General features: G+C 40.7%; 1 long non-coding RNA gene across 1 annotated transcript; it reads left to right on the top strand.

Annotated features, from left to right (window-relative positions):
• Nucleotides 1-409: 409 nt before the first annotated feature.
• On the top strand, nucleotides 410-6661 carry LOC309641118. The gene is made up of 2 exons (XR_014252527.1): nucleotides 410-2298; nucleotides 2823-6661. It is a non-coding gene; the product is annotated as an uncharacterized lncRNA (long non-coding RNA).
• The last annotated feature ends 266 nt before the right edge of the window (nucleotides 6662-6927 follow it).

Here is a 6927-nt window from a genome sequence, read left to right as displayed (position 1 = left end):
GGGTGGGGCAGTTGCTAGAAGTGAAGATCTAGACAGGACAGGACTCCAGCAAATGCAGCAACGATCTTCACAGGAAAAAGTAGTTCTTTGTTTGAAGCCAACTATTCATCTGCAGGAAGAATACCAGGGAACGTGTATCTCTCATCAGCTGAGCAAGAGCTGAATCGTGTCTTATTAAACACGATAAGGCTGGTGATATGTTGATGGAAGTAACAATTTGGCACATGACGGGAAAAAGCAGCAGATGTCACGTAGTTAGGCGTCAGTAAACTATTTCTTACAGCACCTCGAAAGTTTATTGGAACCAGGGGGTCAGGCAGCCTTCGGTAACTGGGTAGGTGAGATGTGTGTAACAGGGTTTGATATTATGGGTATGGTCCTAATTAAGAGATTTATTTATGTATTTTTAAAAATTATTTATTTTATTTTTGGCTGTGTCGGGTCTTCGTTGCTGCACGCGGGCTTTCTCTGAGCCGACGTGCCACAACTACTGAAGCCCGTGCACCTAGAGCCCGTGCTCCGCAACAAGAGAAGCCACCGCAATGAGCAGCCTGTGCACCACAACAAAGAGTAGCCCGCACTCGCCGCAACTAGAGAAAAGCCCGCGCAGCAATGAAGACCCAACACTGTCAAAAAAAAAAGAACCAGTGAGAAAGCAATCACCTGTGATCCTGGGCTTTGAAAAACCACCATGATTATTTCATGTACAACTGCTTTCCCATGGCTTACTCATCAGTGGGACTAAAATGTCTGACGGGAGAGTAAGAAGGGACAGATTGCTGGTGAGGAAGGACAATAAAAGAGCCAGAACAACTCAGGGAACCAGAAACTAAATTCATCACTGTTATCTTACAAATGCATTTATAAATGATTCCTTATACATGCTGAGCCGGTCTCTGTACGAACAGTGGGGTGAATCACCTCCGAAAGAATCCCCCACTGAAAGACAGCACGGTGACAATTTTACAAAACTTGATGGGGCAGGGCAGAGGCGAGGCGCTGTGCAGGATGCCAGAGGGAAGGGGAGTAGGATGAAAGAGAAGAGAACACAGAGGTGGAAGGCAAGTGAGGGAGGGCAGTCCTGGAGAGAGAGCAGCTTGGGAGAGACCTGATTAGATAAGACAGCCCTGCAGGGAGCTGTCCTATCTCTGCCTGACAACAGCCCGAGGGCCTAGGACAACCCGGCTGCCTCACTGGGATTCTGAAAGCAGAGATGGGGGCGGAGAGAGGCAGTGCGGTGAAGCCGGACAGGCTTAAGGGCTACCCAGACGGGGACTCCTGGCTGGGACCCTTGTTGCAGCAAAAATAGAAATGAGAGTTTTCTTTTCTGATAAACAAAGAAAACAAGGGAACAATGAAGAGGCTAGGGAAGCAACTTAAACAGGCCTGAAAGAGTTAAGCAATCTTGGTTATTTTTTAGCTGTTACACTAACAAACACTTGTAGCTAGACTTGTCCTTCGCAAAGCTAATTACTCCACATGAATTACACTCCGCACCTGGCATTCTTCTCCCTCTACTCTCCCTTGTAACATTCTTCATTTCAGAAAGGTCACCGGCAGATAACCTCAGGGACACCAGACCCGGTTGCTGAGCCGCCTGACGCCAGCTTTGGCCATAAATTTGCAGAAAAAAAAGAAAGAAATGCAAAACCTTAATTACTTTGAGCCTTATCACCTATCGCAGACCACGAGTCCCAGCTCTATAACCTTGCCCTATTCCCCAGAGAAGGGGGGCACAGTTCTTGAGGCACTAGCCTGCTATGTTTTCCCCTTTGCCTGGCAAAGAATTAAAGCTATCTTTCTTTTTCCTCCATAAACTCTATCTCTGTATTTCTGTTCGGCATTGGTGCAGAGAGCCAAGGCGGTTTTTTTTGGCAACAAAATTTGGGGGCTCATCCAGGATATGCTCGCGGGCAGGCAGCCCCGCAGGGCCCCTTGGCTTGGTTGGATGCTCGGGGATCTCTCTCCATGCCAGCCTGCCAGCCTCCTTCAGGAGAGCGGACGGTTGGGGGATTTCTCTGAGGCCAGATCGCCAGGGACTCTCTGCTGCGGGGCCGTGCCCCACCTCACCCTACCAGCCGTCATGGCTGCAGAACTCCAAAACTGTGGCGGAGAACAGGGGGGACTTTGCCCTAGCAGCTGCCGAGGCTTATTTATTTATTTATTTTTTTGCCTTAAGGACACCTTCTCTTCCCTTCCCCGCACCAGCCCGGACTTCTACTCCGAGAAGACTTTGATCCTCTTGGAGGATCAGAGAGAGGGCATTTGTTAAGTCGCGACACACCCGCCAGCATTTTGGTAAGTCCCCCAGGGCGCACAGCTGAGGCCTTTTGACTTTGTCCATTTGGGGAACTTTGGTTCCAATTTGGGGAATTCTCGCTGTGAAGGGAAATTGTTTGTAAGGCACCGTTTTGGACAAATGTCGCTTGGAAGTCACGTTTGGGGCATTTTGCCGTTTGGCTTTTGATTTCTGGGCATCTCTTTGCCATCCTTTTGGGATATCTCTTTGCTCGTTGTTTTACTTTGTGACTTCCCGCTAGCGCGGTTTTGGTTTGGTTTGTTTACTTTGGTTTGAGCGCACAGACATCTGTGACTAACTTTTTGAGCTAAAATGGGAAGCGCTTCCTCTAAGGTTCCACACCCACCTGGGAACGCTTGGAGAAAAATTTAAATGACTGGTCGACCTATAGCTATGATCCAATGGGGGGAAAAAAAATGGGTCTCTTATAATTAGATCTTTATTGCCACGGGATGGGGAAAATGGACCGAGGTTCCCTTATGTTCAGGACTTTATTTTTCCCTTTATTATAATCCTGCTTTAGGTGGCTCCACAATCAAAAGCCTGAGGAATCAAAAAAAATCTCACCTAACATTCTAAATGATCCCCTTCCAACTTCAAGCAACTCTCAGGAGGGAACGAAGCTTCTGCAACTCCTGCAAGTTCCCTCACTCCTCCAGAGTCTTCTGATCAAACTAAGACCCCACCTCCCCAGAGAAACAAGCCCTGCTAGGACATTTTATCAGCCAGTCTGCCCCTGTTATTAGGGTCAATTTGAGCACTATTTGGTCTATATTTTAGCTATGAAACTATGCCTACAGAAAGAGAAAGATGATTTTTCACAGTTTGGCCACAATATTCTTTAGACTCCGGAGAAAATTGGTTAAAGTAAAACTTTTTTTGAAATTGCAAAACCAGTTCTTTTGGCATGTGCAATGAGAAAAAGCTAGCTTGTTGAAATACTTTTTTTTTCAGAATCCTGACCCTGAGAGAACACAAATATGCCTAGGAGAAAGCTTGAAGTTAATTCTTATCGTGTCCTTGAGATACAAACACAGCCCACTTTGCCTGAGACTTCAGCTTTGGGTTAATTAGTAGAACTTCAAGCGAGGGGAAAAAAAGGGGCAGAGACATTTTAAGCCCCAAGTGGAAAACTATGAGATCTGTGTTTGTCTGGATACATGTGTATATCTCAGTATGTGTCTTTGTCTTTGGATAATACTGCTGAGGTTAATTTGTAAATGAGCTCTATTTCATTGGTTAAAAGAAAAGTAAGCGCTTACAAATCAAACAATTCTAAATACAAGAGAAATTAAGCTAACCGAATTCTAGGTTCTCGTGAACTGGGAAATATTCAGTATTAAATTAATACCTGGTATTAATGTTTCTTGATGAAATTAATATAGACATGTCTTTAGAGTCATCAAGTATAATACTTTTATTGTGCCTAGGTTTAATATAAACTAAATAAGATCCTATTATATCTGTTGCAAATTTGTCAGCAATGAAAGTAACTTGATGTGAAGAAATTTTTAAGAAAAAAATACAAATGAGATAAGAGCTCTGGGTAAACTTTTTAGGAATAAGTATGTTTTAGGAATGTCAATTTAAGAATAATCCTTCCAGATGCTCGACAACTTGAAAATTTAGAGTTGTGCTAAATTAAGTTAAATGATGGAAGTTTATTGAATAACTAGGCCATTTCCAAATAAAATACTGAAACATCCCAAGGGGAGATATTAAACTAATTAGGTTCATTGGGTATGTTAAATTACATGGGAAGTATTGTCAAATGAGTAATAAATCTTCTTAGGTTATATTGTATGGTAAATGTTACTAATATAGATACTCTAGAAATTATATGGGATTCCTAAAGTTCTGATATGTCCTGGTAAAATGTTATCAGTCATAAATCCAGTTATTATCTTAAGGTGTTGTATGTCACAGCAGTAGCCAAGTTACCTTGTCAAATTACATTACATTGTAATCAGATTTTAAATGTGTCTTCTTAAGTCTTTTATCATTATAGACAGTTATGGTTTTATTCTGATGCCTTTGCAAAAATGCTTCCTCTTCAAGAAGATTTATAGAAAGGACTTTTAGATAAATACAAGCTTCTGACTTGTACTGAACTGGGTAAGAAGTAGAAAAATTCTAGAAAAAACATGATGGCTTCATAAAAAGTTAACAAAAGGACTAAATGAACTGGTGAATATGGTTATAATTTTATGGTTTCTATCTGAAAAATTACTGGTTTGAATCTATGTTTTCCAGGTGTGAGGAAAACCTCCCCATCAAGCAAATTATGGCTTACAGTAATTTGGTAAATTATACTTTTGTAAGCGGAATTGAAACATTTATCTTTTCTCTCTGCCTGCTCCCTCCAGAGATTGGAAACTCTTAGGTTCCCAACAGCTTTATCAGATAAATTAGGAAGGCTACATCACTAACAGGTACAGAAATCTCAAGTTATTTTGGGGACCTTGAAAAGGAAGGAATTCACCTAGATCTGGTAAGCAAAATCTGTGACAAGCCCTTGGTGTGACTTTCCTAGTCCTGAGAGGTCTTTTAAAAGTTCAGTCTGAGACTCCTTATAAAAATTTCAGTGAGCAAAAAGTCTGTATGATCAATTACAATTATATATAAACCATCAGGCCATGTTTATTGAGACTAGACTGAAATTTGGTTCTCTCTCTCTGTTAAGAGAACAAAATTTTCTTGGAATGCTGCTTTTAATAACAGACTATGTAAATTTCTTTGCCTTTAAGTGATTTGTATTTGCTTTTAAAATCGTTTGTTACTTTGGTAAAGTAAATAAGTATTATTTCACAATGATCTATGAAGATTTTGGCACACATAGATAAAGTTCATCCTGCATCTACAAAAATTAACCCCTCATTGTCAGACTTTTGCTATCCTGATGTCTTTGTAACATGGCAGTGGTCTACTCCTAAGTCAGAGAATTTAAAATGAGTTAAAAATAGCTGTAAAATCAAACAATCAGGGCTATGGAAAATCCAAGACAGCTGCTTGGCTTTTTCCAGCTCCATGACAAACCTCATTTTTATGTGATGGGTTAAAGCCTTCCCTGGCTGCAGAGTTAATGCCCTCACAATGGAAACAAAAGAATTATGCTTCACTGAATATTAAATTCTAGTTTTGTTAATTAAGGTCTGTGTTTACCAAGACTCACTTTCTGATAGTTCCTTGCTGTTATGTTATACTGCTAAAAAGTTTAACAGAATTATTAAAGGACACTCTAAGTTTGTTTCTACAGCTTATCTCAGTAATCCATCTTTGGATGAAGATCAGATGCCCCACGACCTATAATCAGGGGATTATGCATATTGGAAAAGACATAATTTAAAGGACTATCTCCAACCTGGATGGAAAGACCCTCATCAGGTAGTTTTAACTAGCTCATTCACAGTGTAACTAAAGGGAATTAACGCTTGGATTAATTTTCACTCACAAAGTGCCCCTGTACTGGACTGGCCTTTGGAGAGGATGCCTGATCTCAAAATCACCTTAAAACGATGCTCAAACGAGGAAACTATACTCACACCAGGATGAAAAGAAGATGACAATCAGAAGTAGACAGCTTGCCCAAGATCCCCGACCTGACTCGTATGATCATTTATAATGTTTTCTTGACTTCTTGGACCTTTGCATATGAATCAGATGTTTTTCTATCATAGGCATGATGCTATGCTAATTTTGAAATCAATCCAGTTGTTGGGTTTGTGGCCAATTACCTGTGTCTAGTACTTCTGGTTTACCTGAGTGAATTTCTCCACTCCAAGGCTCTAATTGGTTGACTCTTAGGAAATTTATTTAAAGAAAAATTATAGTCATGTTCAGGCCACTATTGATATTACTAGATAAGATCCCCTCACCTGGCCAATTTATAATACCTGTTCTGACCTTGGCCATAAAGATAAATTTTCCTCTATTACTCAAGTACAATCAGAGCAACAAGCAAAATTTCAGCCAAGAAATAAAACCTCCCACAATTATGGGATGGATTTATGTAGTTAACACCAGGCTATGGTAATTTAAGTTTAAAGGCTCCTCTATGCTGGGAACAATTAAATCATACTAAGGATAGTCAGTCTAGTAACACTAGAAAGCTGGACTGGGTGCCTTGTGGACAATGCCAATATATAATTTCCCTAAAATATAAGGATTGGTACAGAACAGACTAAGTCAGGCGACCTGGGATATACTGGGTCACACCTAATGAAAGTTCTTGACTTAAATTCTTACTTATTACCTTACTAATCTGCTAGCTATATTTTTTATATTGCCTGTTTTACAAAATTGTTGTCTCTTACATTACCAAATGTGTGACTGAGCCTCTGATAAAACGATGATATATGGTTCCATATGAGATCAATGATTGAAATAGTGTAACTCTAGATATGGGAAGAAGCGACAAGAGGGAATATTTTCCTGGGCCATAAGAGACTTTTGGATGCTAGTAAAGGCCTAGTCCCGTAATAGCACATCGAGTGGCCTATCAGAAAAATCTTCGCTAGACCTAGGAATGAGCGTTCCTAGCACCATGGGATGAAATTGTCATGAAATGCTGCCCCAAAACCATGGTCAAATTTATGACCATGAAGGGGCCCTGCTGACTAGAAATTAGC

Source organism: Balaenoptera physalus, assembly GCF_965194825.1.
Source record: "Balaenoptera physalus genome assembly, chromosome: 13".
NCBI lineage: Eukaryota > Metazoa > Chordata > Mammalia > Artiodactyla > Balaenopteridae > Balaenoptera > Balaenoptera physalus.
This window is presented reverse-complemented; position numbering and strand designations above follow the sequence as displayed.